Raw genomic sequence first — 16,875 nt, 5'->3', positions numbered from 1 at the left:
TAACATTTGCCATTTCACATAGGGCTGCATAAAGACTCCCGAGGTCTACAGTTCCCTCAACGGCCACTAGAGTCACTGAGAAGAAAAAAAAAACTTCAGAAAACACAGCGTGAATAATAGCAGCAAGAGAAGTTCCTGGTTAGAGCCCACTCATATATTTTTGAAATGTAGGTCAGATTTAGAGGAAGTGAAAGAAACTTCCTGTTGAATTTTCGTTTATAGCATGTGTCTGGAAATCTCTAAATGTAATTTCTTGGTGTAACATAAACTGCAGAAATCTGGGATGTGTCAGTCTGCTTTATGTTTATTGAAGCCATTCTATTTGAAGCTGAAATGTAAAATTATATAGTGGAGTGAAGAGCTACAATTAGTTTAACAGACATGACCGTATTCCTCAATTGAAAAGCTGTCAAGACCTCAACAATCAGATTCAAAAAAGATCCAGGAATGCTATGAAATCGTGTCTCCTAGGAAAGATTACATTTCTCTTTGGTGGCTACACATCGCTTTGAATATTGTACTATCGTCTACCCTCTTTTAAAAATTTTTAATTTTTAAAAAATTGAAGTATGGTTGAGTTACAATGGCCTGTTAGTTTCAGGTGAACAGCAAAGTGATTCAGTTATACATATATATATCTCTGTTCTTTTTCAGATTCTTTTCCCTTATAGTTATTACAAGATATTGAGTATAGTTCCCTGTGTTGTACAGTAGGTCGTTGCTGTTCTACCCTCTTTTTTGTGGTTTAAAAAAAAAAAAAAAAAGCACTTCCCTAAAAGTCACAAATAACGGGATATTTTTGTTTTGTTTTGTTCTGTTTAATTTTTGGCTAGGTCTTTTTTGCTGTGCGCCGGCTTTCTCTAGTTGCGGCAAGCAGGGGCTACTCTTCCTTGTGGTGTGCGGGCTTCTCATTGCGGGGGCTTCTTATTGCGGTGTCTTCTCTTGTTGCAGAGCACGGGCTCGAGGCGTGCGGGCTTCAGTAGTTGCAGTACGTGGACTCAGTAGGTGTGGCGCACAGGCTTAATTGCTCCGCGGCCTGTGGGATCTTCCCGGACCAGGGCTCGAACCCGTGTCCCCTATATTAGCAGGCAGATTCCTAACCACTGCACCACCAGGGAAGTCCACAAATAATGTTTTTATAAATTTGAACTGGTTAGAACAACTTAGATGTTCTCATGACCACAACCAAGCTCTCAAAATAAAAACGGTTTTGACAAAACTAAAATTCTCATCACTACCGTGTGACAGACACCCCCATTTAACTTATCTATAGTCTACTTTGATTTTGGATTTTCCTTCTAAATTGAGGTGAGGACTCTATTAGTTGTAAAAGGAATGCTACTTGATGACACTTGGTGTTGACGGCCTAGGCAACCAACAGCAGAAGCTGATTCTGTGGTTGTGTCCACCCTAATATGTTCTGTGAAGGTCACTCTATTTCCTATCTGGGGGGATAGGTCATCATTTTGCTGAGCCAGTCACGGTCATCCCATTCTCCTTGACAGAGCAGAGAGATGGAGTGAACCTGGGTCCTTCATGATATCATGAAACCATCAAACCCTGAAGCAACCTACACAGAGGCTTTTAAAAATGTGAGATAATTAATTTTTTTTAATGTGTAAGCCAAATTCAGTCAGGACTTTCTGTTACTTGGTTCCCCAGACACCCTAATATTGCTGCAAAGAAAGTATCTCTGTAATGCTATTGGGGGTAGAGCCTTCTGCTTCATGGGCAGAGCTAAGAGTTTGCCTCTGAAAGACTAGAAAGACAGCATACTATTGAGCAAAGAGCCCTGGATTTAGGGTCAGAATAACCAGTTCTAAATCACACCTGTCATTTACTATTTGTGTGCACTCAGGCAGGTAATTTAGTCTACCTGAGTCTCATATTAACAATACCAACTCATGGGCTGATTATGAAGGTTAAATGAAACAATGTGTTTCACAGGCCATCATATGGAGTACACTTGAGGGCCAATATTGTGTTGTGCTTATCTTTGTTATCTCTATTTCACACTGGCCAGCATATAGCAGCAAATACTTATACATCATCCACTCTGTGCCCATGTTTTTCATGTATTAAGTATTTTTCATGTATTTTAAAGCTCATTTAATTGTATTAACTCATTTAATTGTCACAACAACACTATTCTTTTATCCCACTTTACAGATGAAGAAAGAGGCTCAGAGAGATTAAATAATTTGCCCAGGGTCATCCCGATAGGAAGTAGTAGAGACAGAATTTGAATCCAGGCAGTCTTTAAAGTCTAGGGTCTCAACTACACAATATTCTACATAGTGGGGGCTTAGTATTTACTTAATGGCTGAATGGTACCTGTGAAGTTCAGTGAATATTTATTGAACAGGTGGGATGTAGCAGTTGAATAACAATTTCTCTTTCTTAAGAAGAAATGTTATACTTCGATTTTTTTTCTCTTGGAGAAAAAAGTAGTTCTTCCAGGTTTAATGAGATTCTGTGACCATGGATTACTTTGGGGGGGGCATTTTCCCATCCATGTTAATGAACATGGCCCCCAAGGCAGCCATCAGTAGGCTCAGGTCTGAAAACAAGGATTATTCAGCACCCTTTTATCATGTGACTCCCATGTATAAACAGCCCCCAAATCACGTGACTCCAATTGATTAAATCAGCCCCTTAAACATCTCCACCCCCATTAAATCAATCATCCTCCTTAAATCTCCTGACACCCATTATACCAATCAAACCCCTTAGGTTTCCTGACCCCCCCCAAATCAATCTGCCTTCTTAACTCTCCAGACACTCATTAAGTCATTCTGCCTTCTTAATTCTCCTGAACCCCATTAAATCAATCACCCTCTTAATCCCCGACAGCCCTTAAAACAATAAGCCCCCTTAAATCACGTGATTGCTTTGATTCAATCAGTACCCTTAAATGGTAGAGCTACCAGTGATTCAATCAGGCCCATTGCATCACGTCACTCCCATTGATTAAATCAGCTCACTTAAATATTGTTAACCCCTTTAAATCAATTGTTCTTCTTAAATCTCCTGACTTTCATTAAACCAACCAAACACCTTAGGTTTCCTGAGTTCCATTGAATCAATCTGCCTTCTTAAGTCTCCTGACACCCATTAAAGAGGATGATTACTTTAATTAGGGTCACCATATTTAAGAAGGCAGATTGAATCAATGGGGGGTCCAGCCCAGGAGGGGTGCTGTTCCCCATGGGGGATGGGGGCAGGGTATCCCCGAGGATTGGCCCTGGCATCCCCCTGGGGTACTCAGTTGTGTATATGCATTGTGTACACAAAGTTCTTTTGGGGAAACATAGTATGTCCACCGTTGTGTACATGTATTGTGTACCCAAAGTTCCTTTGTGGAAACAGTATGTACACTGTTGTGTATAAGCATTGTGTACTCAAAATTTTTTGTGGACACATAGTATGCATACAGTTGTGTATATGCATTGTGTACACACATTATATACACAGTTGTGTATATATATTGTGTGTACACAAAGTTGCTTTGTGTACCCATATTCCATACACAGTTGCATACATAGGTGTTGCCCCCCCTGGGGGGGTGGTGCTTGGGCTGATTCAATCAGCCCCTTGGATAATGTTACTCCTATTGTTAAATCAGTCCCCATAAATCAGGGAGGGGTGCTGTCCCCTCTGGGACAGTCTCTGAAATGCAGAATACGCTTAGTTTTGTCTATCATCTCCTCTCCCAAATGGTTAGTTAGAGCACATGCTCGGACAATGCTGGCCACTAGAACATCCTGGTCACACACCCACGAGTTGCTGTAGCTAAAGTTTGGTTCGGTAGGTAAGTGTCTCATTCCTCTGCCGTGTCCCCATTCCCTGGGGCACTCCCGTGCCTCTGTCACATCTTCAGCACCAGTGCTGCTCTGCTTGCCACCCCCGAACTCCCTCCCCCATTAAAATCTGTGGTCAGCAAACTGTCCAAAAGTAAAGAATTCTAACAATGGAATCAAACACATAAATGACAAAACTCATGAATTGCACACCAAGTTATGTAGTTGACTGGTAGCTTAATGAATATGTTCTTCCTCTGAGGACAGTGGATAGAAAGACATTTCTCAACTCCAAGAGGTCAAGCTGACAGGCCCGCAGGAAAGAGCTGGTTTGGGAAGGAAGCCTTCTCCAAAATGACAAGTGACATCTTAGAAGGAGACCACCTACTTGTATTTCCAACATTTAGTTGTCTCAGTGACCCTGTCACCTCTGAAGTAGGTGGCCTTCCTGCTTTCCTCTCCAGGCCTCCTTCTATCCTCCCAGGGAAGTCACAATTTCCATTATCTGCCTAAAGTCTAGTATAGAATGTAGAAAGCCAGCTGTAGAACTGGTCTTTGTGGAAATATTGCTTTCAAATTCCTTCTATTCCAGACTTCATACACCTTATAAATATAAACAGAACAAGAAATTTAGCAATTTTATAGAAAGAGGACCTAATAAACTTTAAACTCTAAACTTAGCACTGTCCAATAGAAATATAATGCAAGCCACAAATGTGAGCCACATACGTAATGTAAAATTTTCTGATAACCACATTAAGTAGAAAGAAACAAGTGGAATTCATTTTATTTTTTATTATTATTATTTTTTAAATTTATTTATTTAATTTACTTTTGGCTGTGTTGGGTCTTTGTTGCTGCACGCGGGCTTTCTCTAGTTGCGGTAAGCAGGGGCTACTCTTCGTTGCGTGCGCGGGCTTCTCATTGCGGTGGCTTCTCTTGTTGTGGAGCATGGGCTCTAGGTGCGCAGGCTTCAGTAGCTGTGGCTCGCGGGCTCAGTAGTTGTGGCTCATAGTCTCTAGGGCGCAGGCTCAATAATTGTGGCCCACGGGCTTAGTAGCTCCGTGGCATGTGGGATCTTCCCCGACCAGGGCTCGAACCGGTGTCCCCTGCATTAGCAGGCGGATTCTTAAGCGCTGCGCCACCAGGGAAGCCCGGAATTCATTTTAATAATGTTATTTAACCCAGTGTTTTAAAAATACAACCATTTCAACAGGTAATCAACATAAAATTTTTGATGAGCTATTTTATATATTTTTTCATATTAAGTCTTTGAATCCAGTTTTACACTTATGACACATGTCAGCTCAGACTAGCCATTTGTACTACACTAGCCACTACTACTACATTTCCAATACTCCACTTCACTAGCTACATGTGGCTGTTGGCTATGGAATTGGACTGTGCCTTCATATCTTTTCACATATTCTTCTAATTCTTCTGAAAAGTTACATGTGTTTTTGCATGTATCTAACCAGTTGTTCACACTCTCTTGGATTCTTTTCCCCTGAATTACTGTGTATATGAACACATCACATGTATTTATATGTGGCATGCATTATGCATATTTAAATATGCAATATATATTTATCTCTAAGACTGGTATGACCCATATAAATAGCTTACCATTTATAAAATCAATCTAATAATCTTCTGCTGTGTTACTATACTGACTGTATGGGCATTCATCTATTGGACATCTGGGTAATTTACCACTTTTCTCTGTTACAAGTATTACTGCTATGAATGTCTCTTTTTTTTTTTTTAGAGTGGAATTTGGTTTTTCTCTTTCTATCTTTGTCCTTTTTTTCCCTATTCTACTGTCTTTTTCAGGATTACAGAAAGTGAGATTGGGAAACCCTCCTCCCTCAGTTGGTCCAGGATCAACCAACTTTCCACTCTACAAGCGCTACCTGGGGGCATCTCTGTCTTCTGTGATAAATTAAAATCAGTTACCAACCCTGGGCCCAAAGCGGTTAATTCATCAATGTGTAAAGAAGAAACAAAGATGATGGGGGCGGGGGCTTGAAGGGTATAGCACAAACAGCTTCTTTCATAAAAGCTTCTGCAGGAGAAAAGCAAAGCCCCTTTCATTCTGAAGTGTAAGGAGAGAGGATGTAGTAGCAATAGATAGGAAACAGAGGCATGAATATGGATATAGTTTTCCACACGGCCCCACTGACTTGAAGACAACAATGAGAAAGCTGTTATGGCTCCTATTAGAAAGGTGATGGGCTGGATATAATTAGGGATTAAATCTGAAATTCCCAGTACCTACTCAGCATCTCGGGAACTTGACAAGCTGCCATCACCCCAAGATCCCTGGGAGGAGCAGTGTGGCTGGCTTAATCAAAGAGGGCATCAGTGGGGCCTGCTCGTAGCAAGCCACTTATCACAGCGCTAATGAACAGGGAGGCCTTCGAAGAGGGGAAGTGGAGCAGTGGTGTCACTTTCCCTTTGTTGTGTGCACATCAGCTGGCTTCTCCGCAGGGGCGGTGACTTGTCAGAAAGGAGACAAGTTGCTAGGTAACCAGGGAGCATGAGGGAAGCCCCCTCCCCCATCCCCAGGGAAGCAAAGTGCCAAGGGGGCTCCAAGAAGGATTTGTTGGTTAAAAAACAACCAAAAACAACCATAGCCTCAAACGTGGAAAGATTAACTGCTACCCTGAGGAGCAGCAGGCTACTTTATTGTTTTTTCCGGAAGGGGAAGGCTAATTGGAAGAGAATTCCTGGGACCTGGGAGTGAAGGAGAGGGAAGGAAAGGGAGGGGGAGAAAGCCAGAGAGTACCGGGGGCACAAGTATTCAAAAGAGGGAGAGGGAGAAGACTGTGGGAAAGAAAGCATCTCCATCAACTCTGGAAATGACCTTATTACAGGACAGTATACTGGGGCCACCATGAACTCCAGGGCCCTTAGAGGGTTAAGATAGTCTGTGTAAAAAAAGCTAAAAAGTATGGTCTCTGTACCAGCCATGTCTTATCTGGAAACTTGTTGGAACATGTCAAGCCCCGACCCAGGCCTACTGCTTTAACAACTGTGTTCTTTTTTTTTTTTTTTTAAATATTTATTTATTTATTTATTTATGGCTGCATTGGGTCTTAGTTGCGGCGGCACTAGGGATCTTTCGTTGTGGTGCACGGGCTCTTTGTTGCAGTGAGCAGGCTTCTCTCTCTAGTTGTGGTGTGTGGGCTCAGTAGCTGTGGCTCACGTGGCTTAGTTGCCCTGTGGCACGTGGGATGTTAGTTCCCCTACCAGGGATTGAATCCGCATCCCCTGCATTGGAAGGTGGATTCTTAACCACTCGACCACCAGGGAAGTCCCAGCAACTGTACTTCTAACAAGCCCTCCAGGTGATTCAGAAACATATTAGTTTGAGAGCCACGGCTGCAATGGAATGAGAAGCGTTTGGAGGTGTGCGCAGGGGCATGTCAAAGCAAAGATTGCACCCTGCAAAGTTAAACAGGCAAGGAAACTTCATTCAAGGCTATTGCAATAAGGGAGAGAGGCCAGAACTCAGTCTGAACTTAACTCCCCTGGATCAGAGGGTGGAAGGGTTTTTAAATGCTGGGGTGAGCTAGTGGAAAACAACTGGGTGGTGTTAGGGCGCTGTCAAAGGCCATCTGTGTTTGCTCATAAACCTCTCCTGTCTTTTTTTTAATATATATATAAACTTATGTATTTTATTTATTTATTATTTCTGGCTGCATTGGGTCTTCGTTACTGCGCACGGGCTTTCTCTAGTTGTGGCGAGTGGGGGCTACTCTTCATTGTGGTGCGCGGGCTTCTCATTGCGGTGGCTTCTCTTGTTGCAGAGCACAGGCTCTAGGCACGTGGGCTTCAGTAGTTGCAGCACACAGGCTCAGTAGTTGTGGCTTGTGGGCTCTAGAGCACAGGCTCAGTAGTTGTGGCACACGGGCTTAGCTGTTCCGTGGCCTGTGAGATCTTCCTGGACCAGGGTTCGAACCTGTGTCCACTGCACTGGCAGGCGGATTCTTAACCACTGCACCACCAGGGAAGTCCCTCTCCTGTCTTTATGGCAGAAGTTAGCTTTACAACTGGGAGCAAGGTGTTCTCTAACGTTAGGCTTCTATCCTCCCTCAGAGGCTGAGAGATAGAGAAGTTGTCTCCTCTGATGATTACCTTTCAAAGAGACGGTCCACAGGTCCTAGAGAAGGACATTCCTAGAGCCATATTGAAGGTGACAGGGATGAAAGGCAGTTTATTCCAGAAGGAGACTTCTTCAGGGTGATGGAGCAGGGAGAAGGATGGAGTGGCGTGGGATGGAGAAAAGCAGCTCGTGTGGAGTCTTTTCTCTCGATGCTGCTGCTGGTTTCATTTCTTTCACGGGAAACCAGACAAGGGCACACAGAGAGCACGGGCACATGAAGAGGGAGGGCACACAGAGAGGGAGGGCACACAGAGAGGGAGGGCAGCTTGGGCTTGATTCGCCTGATTCTCTCAAAAGGTTTTCTGAAGAGCTGATAACAGTCGCTCGGAACCAACTGTCTGTGGTTAAGATAACAAGCCCACGGCTGTCCTAGTCAGCTTAGGCCAGGTCTTCACTGCTGTACCAACAATTGTAACTTCCCATAGGCCTACCTTTCAGGGACCTGGCCAAGATGAATTGCCTTCCAAGATGGATTTACTGGAAGGCTTCAATGCCTGTAACTGTGGGGTTCCTGCGGCGGGGTATGGCCACTCTTGTCTTTGAGCATTAGGAGTCCTGCCAGAAGAGCTGGCTTTCTTCCCACCTCCATTGTCTGCCGTGGCTGTGCTTCTTCCACATCACTGGTGACCGAGCACGCAGCACTGATCAAGGCTGAACTGTTCCAGAGGACGAAGAGGCTTTTGCTAGTGACCTTTCAGATAATCTGCCTCACTCCTTCCTTCTTCTCTTTTTCTCAGAATGGTAAGGAGACAGCTGTTCCTGGAAGCCTAGCCAAGGCCAGGCACGAGAGTGTGGCTAAGGCACTGTGAGAGGCTGTGTAGCTCCTGTATACCCAGTCCTGGTCACCACACATCCTACAGCACCATGGCTCAGCTGACCTGCCTCCTGCTCTGAACAAGGGGTGAGGCCACCAGGACCAAGGGCTCTGGTGCTTAAGGTTGGCTCAGCTGAAAGACACATGCACCCCAGTGTTCATAGCAGCACTATTTACAATAGCCAAGACATGGAAGCAACCTAAGCGTCCATCAACAGATGACTGGATAAAGAAGATGTGGTACCTCTATACAATGCAATAATTACTCAGCCATAAAAAAGAATGAAATAATGCCATTTGCAGCAACATGGATGGACCTAGAGATTATCATATTATCATTTCTCTCAGAAAGAGAAAGACAAATACCATATGATATCACTTATATGTGGAATCTAAAATATGACACAAATAAACTTATTTACAAAACAGAAACAGACTCACAGACATAGAGAACAGACTTGTGGTTGCCAAGGGAGAGGGTGGTGGGAGAAGGATGGCGTGGGAGTTTGGGATTAGCAGATGCAAACTATTATATATAGGAAGGATAAACAACAAGGTCCTACTGTACAGCACAGGGAACTAGATTCAATATCCTGTAAAAAGCCATAATGGAAAAGGGAAAAAAACTGGCTCAGCTGAGTACCAACCAATGTCTGCCACGGCCCATCTCATTTGTAAGATGCTCCTGGGCCAACCAGATGGTGACATTTAATAAATTAAAAAGGTGAGAATTCCCTGGCAGTCCAGTGGTTAGGACACTGGGTTTTCACTGCCAAGAGCCTGGGTTCAATCCCAAGTTGGGGAACTAAGATCCTATAAGCCTCACGGCATGGCCAAAATAAATAAATAAATAAATAAATAAGCTATGAAAATATCCATCATTATCACTTTACCTTGTCATCACTAGCTCATTTGTATCCCTAGACTGTGGGCTTCTTAAGGCAGGGCTGAATCCCAATAAATGCCTGTGTCAGTGTATGAGTAAAAGAATGAAGGGGTGGGCTTCCCTGCTGGCGCAGTGGTTGAGAGTCCGCCTGCCGATGCAGGGGACGCGGGTTCGTGCCCCAGTCCGGGAAGATCCCACATGCCGCGGAGAGGCTGGGCCTGTGAGTCATGGCCGCTGAGCCTGCGCGTCCGGAGCCTGTGCTCCGCAACGGGAGAGGCCGCAACAGTGAGAGGCCCGCGTACCGCAAAAAAAAAAAAAAAAAAATGAAAGGGAGTGCCCAGGACTCCTTTTGTCCACCCTGTGGTTGCCTCTTACCATCCCTTTATTTTTCTGGATTTTTTTTAAGAATTACTTTTTATTGAGGTAGAGTTGATTACAACATTATATAAGTTTTAGGCATAAAACACAGTGATTCACAATTTTAAAGGTTATGTTCTATTTATAGTTATAAAATATTGGCTGTTTCCCCTGTGCTGTACAAAGTACCCTTGTTTATTTTATACATAGTAGTTTGTACCTCTTAATCCCTTATCCTTATGTTGCCTCTCCCCTCCCTCTCCCCAGTGGTAACCATTAGTTTGTCTCTATATCTTGAGTCTGTTTCTTTTTTTTTTTTTTTTTAATTTATTTATTTTTGGCTGTGTTGGGTCTTCGTTTCTGTGTGAGGGCTTTCTCTAGTTGTGGCAAGCAGGGGCCACTCTTCATCGCAGTGCGTGGACCTCTCACTATTGCGGCCTCTCTTGTTGCGGAGCACAGGCTCCAGACACGCAGGCTCAGTAGTTGTGGCTCACGGGCCTAGTTGCTCCGCGGCATGTGGGATCTTCCCAGACCAGGGCTCGAACCCGTGTCCCCTGCATTAGCAAGCAGATTCTCAACCACTGCGCCACCAGGGAAGCCCTGTGAGTCTGTTTCTTGTTTGTTATATTCACTAGTTTGTTTTATTTTTTAGATTCCACATAAAAGTGATATATGATATTTGTTTTTCTCTTTCTGAGTTGCTTCACTTAGTATGGTAATCTCTGGGTCCATCCATGTTGTTGCAAATGGCATTATTTCATCCTTTTTTATGGCTGAGTAATATTCCATTGTGTACATGTACAACATTTTCTTTATCCATTCATCTGTTGATGGACAATTAGGTTCCTTCCATATCTTGGCTACTGTAAATAGGACTGCTTACCATCTTTCATTTCAACCAGAAAAATCTTTTTGAGCTCCAGAGACCAAAAAAAAAAAAACCGACAACAACAACAAAGCTGTGCTTTTTTCACCATCCTTTAGAGTTTGAGAATTGTTACCAGAAGAACTATATGTAGACTGGCAATCTTGGTAACATTCATGGATATTAAATTAATAAAAAAAACTAAGTTAACCAGAGAAGAACATCATCTAGCACATGGTAACACTTTTTGGTTGAATTGCTAATAACCCAATGAATCCAGAGGAAACACCTATTTGTGAAAATGATTTACAAAAATGGCCAAACCAACATTTTAGAGTGTGAATTAGTCTAAGATAAAAGATTAATGCAACCACACCATAAATAATTCACCAAGGAAATGATTTAGTGAGTGCTTACCGTGTGCATGGCAGGCACCTGACCAGACACAGAAATGCTAAGACCACATTTACCTCCTGCAGGTCTCTGCAAGCAAGATACCCCGATGATGAAGAAAGAAGCCCAGGGAGCCTGGAATTGTGCACATAAACATAACATTTCCAAGGCAAATGGTTTTAAGAGACCCATTTAAAAGACACTATTCTAAATAAATTTAAAACAAGAACAGCATTAAATGGCTCCCGGGAATACCCTGGCAGTCCAGTTAAAACTCCACGCCCAGAAGCCTCCTCGCTGCCAAAAAAACCCCACCCACCCAACCAAACAAACCGCCCCCCCACCCCAAAATACATTAAATGGTTCCCATTTTAAACTGTTGGTCCTGAAGAACAAAGTAATTTTCCTTGTGATATAAACTCTCAACACAACAAAACCAAAGGATGACCTGGAGAAACTAGTTTTAGCCATAAGAGGAAAAGATTGGAAACGAACCAAGCCATATCCCTCCATATCCATCTAATTTTAAGGAACAAGCCGGGATGCTCTTGTAAGTATTTGCATGCAAAGTAGGCTGGAAATTGGCCTTGTTTAAACAAGTGCTCCTAGCAAGGCCTCCCTCCTTCGCCCACCCTTGGCATCAGGGACCTGCCGGCCATAAAAGAGGCAGCCACGTGAGCGTTGCAGCTGAAAAGAAGCCTCTGAGTCGCTCAACTGTTTAAGTAATTAATGCAGTACTCCCACTAAGGTTAGAAATGAAAGGAGGGGGGAACGAATTTCTGAGCGATCCACCACTTTGGGTCCATTATGTGCTTGCAAAGAGAGATGCAACGTCCCCACGCCCGCGTGCGGCTCTTCAAGCCTCTTGCGGAATCCTCCCTAATCCCAGGCATTCCCTGGAGCACAGCGAGGCCTTTGGCTGCAGAGTGGCTCTCAATGGGTCGATAACCACAGGAAAGACTCTATACATTTGTTTATTTATTTATTTATTTATTTATTTATATTTTTGGCTGTGTTGGGTCTTCGTTGCTGCGTGCAGGCCTTCTCTAGTTGCGGCGAGCGGGGGCTGCTCTTCGTTGCAGCGCGCGGGCTTCTCATTGCTGTGGCTTCTCTTGTTGTGGAGCACAGGCTCTAGGCGTGTGGGCTTCAGTAGCTGTGGTATGCAGGCTCAGCAGTTGTGGCTCGTGGGCTCTAGAGAGCAGGCTCAGTGGTTGTGGCTCACGGGCTTAGTTACTCCGCAGCATGTGGGATCTTCCCGGACCAGGGTTCGAACCCGTGTCCCCTGCATTGGCAGGCGGATTCTAAACCACTGCGCCACCAGGGAAGTCCCAAAAGAACAAAACCCACACCTCCCACCACGGAACTTTAGTTATCTAAACTGGGATGTTTAAAAACTAAGCAAACCTTTGAGAGGTCTATAAAGTGACCCAAGGTGAAGGCAGAGGGCTCCCAACTCAAACAATTGCTTTTGCTGGAGGCAGAGTATTTGCCGTAGTCTGACAGCCAGCCCCAGAGATCCAGGGAATGGGGAACAGCAAAAGGGGACTGGGGAGGTGCGTGGGCTGGCCAGGTGAGAGCCAGTGTCTTGTGTGACAAATCCGCCACTGTCACAGCCCTCCCCTCCCCGTTTCCCTCTCCCTTTACACCACTAGAGCCAGGCCTTTGCAAAATTATGAAAAGAAATCTAGGTTCAGCATCCTAGACAAACCTCCCCCCCTTATTATTATTTATATTTATTATTATTAATTTTTTTCCCTGTGTTAGTCTGCTTGGGCTGCCATAACAACCATACCACAGGCTGGGTGACTTAAACAACTGAGATGAATTTTCTCATGAACCTGGAGGCTTGAAGTTGAAGATCAAGATGCTGGCAGGGTTGGTTTCTGGTGAGGCCTTTCTTCCTGGCTTGCAGACAGCCACCTGCTCTTGTGTCCTCACATGGCCTTACCTCTGGGCCTATCAGCTCCTCCTGTCTCTTCCTCTTCTTATGAGGACACAAGTCCTATTGGATTAGGGCCCCACCCTTATGACCTCACTTAACCTAGTTGCCTACTTAGAGGGCCTATCTCCAAATTTAGTCACACTGGGGGGTTAGTGCTTCCACATATGGATTTGGGGGACGTACAATTCAGCCCATAGCACATCTCTTTCCTCTTCTTTTCACTTTAGCAGGCCTGTCCTTTTTACTTCTCTCCCCAAGACTCTTATCAAAATATTCACTCAGGAAAGGGCATAGTTGGCACTGCTCTAGGCATATTGGGGGGGAGATGTAAAGAACTGGATGCTTGGGAGGTGCCCTTTGTTAGAGTCTCCTCAAGATACCATGAGTGTAAAATAACTAAACTGCAGAGCAGAGTATGGATCCTGAGAAGTGCTGGAACTAAGTGGCTACTACACTGTTGTTCTCCTTTTCACATTTAGCTTCTAGAAAAAGAGAGTCACACTTGTTTTATCCATTTTCTTATTCCCTTTCATCCCCTTCTTATTCCCCACTTGGGTTCCACCGCAATTCTGAAATGTTTTTTATTGAGATGGCTAAAAAGTGCCTACCAAGCACCTCCTTGTGTTACACTGTAAAGGAAAACCTGTTCCTGTGGTTCTCTACTTTCACACTTCCGACACAAGATGTGGGCTTATTCCCATGCTGACCAATTCTGCAACACCAGCTGGGTGTCCTACAATTTAGTTCAGTTCTGACACTCCCTACCTAGAGCTGGCATCAGATTCCACAGGTAAGGGCTCAGTCCCACAAGACTGTCCCCATCCCCAGATGCCAATCGCAAGTCCAGATTGTCACCTGTGCTTTTGACCTACCAACTGTAGGTCGGAGGTTCCCACGATCTCCTCCTCCAGTTCCATTAATCTGCTAGAGCAGCTCACAGAACTCAGGAAAACAGTTTACTTACTAGGTTACCAGTTTATTATAAAAAGGTATGTCAGGAGCAGCCAGATGGAAAAGATGCATAGGGCAAAGTATATAGGAAGGGGCATGGAGCCATTCTCCCTGCACCGCCATATGTTCACCAACCCGGAAGGTCACCAACCTCCAATAGGTCACCAATAGCTCCAATGGCTCTGGAGCTATTTCAGGAACCAAGGCCAAAGACTAGATATTATAACAAAAGATGCTCCCATTCTCTTATCACTTAAGGAAATTCCAAGGGTTTTAGGAGCTCTATGCCAGAAGACCAAACGTATATTTGTTATTATAAGTCATGATGTCATATACAACTCTGCACATTTCATTCATTAATTTAAGCATGCATTCAACTGAGCACTGCATTTAGTCACAACCCACTTTCCCCAAGTCTGCATCCCTGGGGCCTTGCAGACAAATGTATCTTTGGTTCTTGGATCATCTCCTTATTAGACTGGGTTATGCGATTGTACATACAATTTCTCTCCTCTTATATTTGAATTAGAAAAGTGCTTTTCAGATTTTAAACACTGTGGTTTGCATGATGTCACTTTAACTTGGGTAATAACAGGAAAGTGAAAAATTTGCTTTATTAGAATAATGCCATGCCTTTGTATGCAACTTTGTATTTTGGGGAAGCGGCAGAATTCCTCTTAGAGGTTGATGGCTCTTTTCTTTAGGAAAATACCTTGACAGGCCTTACGGAAATAAAAGGTGGGACCCCCGTGGTGGCAAGGGTTGTGAAAGGACTGCACCACTGAATGTGTGTTCCCTGTATGTGAATTTAAGAGCATTATCCCGGAAGCTTGCAATAAAGGGAGTTTGGGGGACCAGATGTCCCAGAGAGGAAGCAAGGTAGAGAAGGGTCTCTGTAGAGAGAGGCGACCTGAACAAAACTGGCAGAGTCAGGACCCAAGGGGAAAACTGGTCCTTGAGAAATTCCTATTAAGGACTCTAAGACTTCACAGATGATGTTCAGTTTTAAGTTATTTCTAGCCTTACGCTCTGCTATGTCTCCTCTTTTATCTGCGAATAGTTGGTAAATGTCTGTTACACATCACAACTTTGTGCTAGTGGGGCTTGGGGAACGAGAGTAACCGTGGCCACCATCGAGGGTCATGGTGAGGGAGAGAACAAGCTGGAGCCCCACTCTCCAAGGTTTAAACAAGAGAGGAGAGACCCAGATCCTTTAGAGGTCTTAGGGTGGGTCTTCAATATCCATGTAGATAATCCACTCAACAGTAATCCATCATCTCCTCATTTCCATTGATCTTGTCCTCCAGCCTGTCTCAGCCACTCACTCTCATGGTCTTATCAATTGCTGCATCTCTTCCAAAAGTTTGATTTCAAGCATCCTAATCCCTGATTACCCTTGCATACCCTTTCGGCTCACTCCCTGTAGCACCTCTGCTCAAAAAGTGATCAAGCACACATGGAGTTTTAACCCATTGGCTTTCCCATCTTTGCATTGCTGTGCACCCTTTCATAACCTCACTTATCTCTTAACCCAGCCGAGAGTCTTTGGGTCATTCTTAAAATCATCTTCAGTTCTTCCTTCCATCGTTTTTCTTGGCAAGACTCCAGTGCTACTTAGATCCAACTCTCTGCCTATTCTCTGGCTACACCTGAAGAAAGCTGAAGGCTACTGGGAACAATCACATGCTCTGCTGATTGGTCTCTCTTTAGCTTTATGAACTCAAACTTCAAGTGGGCTGTTGTCAGTCTGGGTCCAACCAGGCAAAAAGAAACTAAGTGTTTAAAAGAGTGGGAATCTGATACAGGGAATTGGTTCTGTAAGTGATGGTCAGACTGAGAAGTCCAGGTCGCCGGAGAGGCAACCTGAAGCTTAGCAGTAGCATGGAGCTCTACCAGCCTTAGGTTGGAGACAAAGATGGAGACAGCATCACCAGGGCCCAGGACCAAAGTCACTGGGTGACAGGTGACCACGGTAGGAATGTTCAGAGCCAAGATGAGATGATATAGCCCGCGGGGATCAGTGCCCTGCAATAGTTTGTTCTCACTAAAATAGACACTCATCCTGGATACAGATTTGCCTTCCCTGCCTGAGATACATCTGCCCAAACCACATGTGGCTGGACTCACAACTATTGCATATATGCACTCGTGGCTCCAGCATCATATAACTCTACTGCACCATGATGTAACACGTGAGTACAGAAATCTGAGGTCTTGAAGAAGGCAAGAAACCCTTAAGAGGGCTGAGTAGGGGCTGGGTTGAGAATTACTTAGGTTATCAAAGTAGTGTTAGTTTTCCCTCTGAGGGGAAGAAGAGCAGTCTGAGAACAAGAAGGTGATGGAGATCCATAGCTGTCAAATGACCACACAATCATTCTCCAGCTGAGGGCAACCCAGCCCTCAGCCTCTGGTCATGTTGGCCACTGTCAAACGGGAGCTGCCTTCCTTATTTTCTAATTAGGCATTTCTCTTGTCTTTCCTCCACAGTTCTCCCTTGGGGAAGAGACGACCTCTTTGGGATTTCTTAATTCTCTATGAATTTCTTCTAACTGAGGCTCCATGTAGCCTGGCTTGGGGACATTCCAAGATTCAACAGACCTCCTGGCCTAATCTTTCAACCTGGGGACGACTATGCCATCCCTACAGCCACCCAGCGTGTGTCGGATAGATCCAGGTTTCCATCCAAGAACTGTCTCCCA

At 44.3% G+C, this 16,875-nt stretch overlaps 1 pseudogene across 1 annotated transcript in view; it reads right to left on the bottom strand.

The window, feature by feature from the left end:
* The window catches only part of LOC307057073 (transmembrane 9 superfamily member 1-like), a 75,096-nt pseudogene extending 60,954 nt beyond the window's left edge, over nt 1-14,142 (bottom strand). Inside the window, exon 1 of the transcript in view lies at nt 14,098-14,142. The product of the transcript in view is annotated as a transmembrane 9 superfamily member 1-like (transcript). The remainder of the gene's footprint in view (nt 1-14,097) is intronic.
* Nucleotides 14,143-16,875: the final 2,733 nt, after the last annotated feature.

Source organism: Hyperoodon ampullatus (assembly GCF_949752795.1).
Source record: "Hyperoodon ampullatus genome assembly, chromosome: 1".
In the NCBI taxonomy this organism is placed as follows: domain Eukaryota; kingdom Metazoa; phylum Chordata; class Mammalia; order Artiodactyla; family Ziphiidae; genus Hyperoodon; species Hyperoodon ampullatus.
Note: the sequence above shows the minus strand (reverse complement) of the source record. Positions and strands in the feature narration are given on the sequence as shown.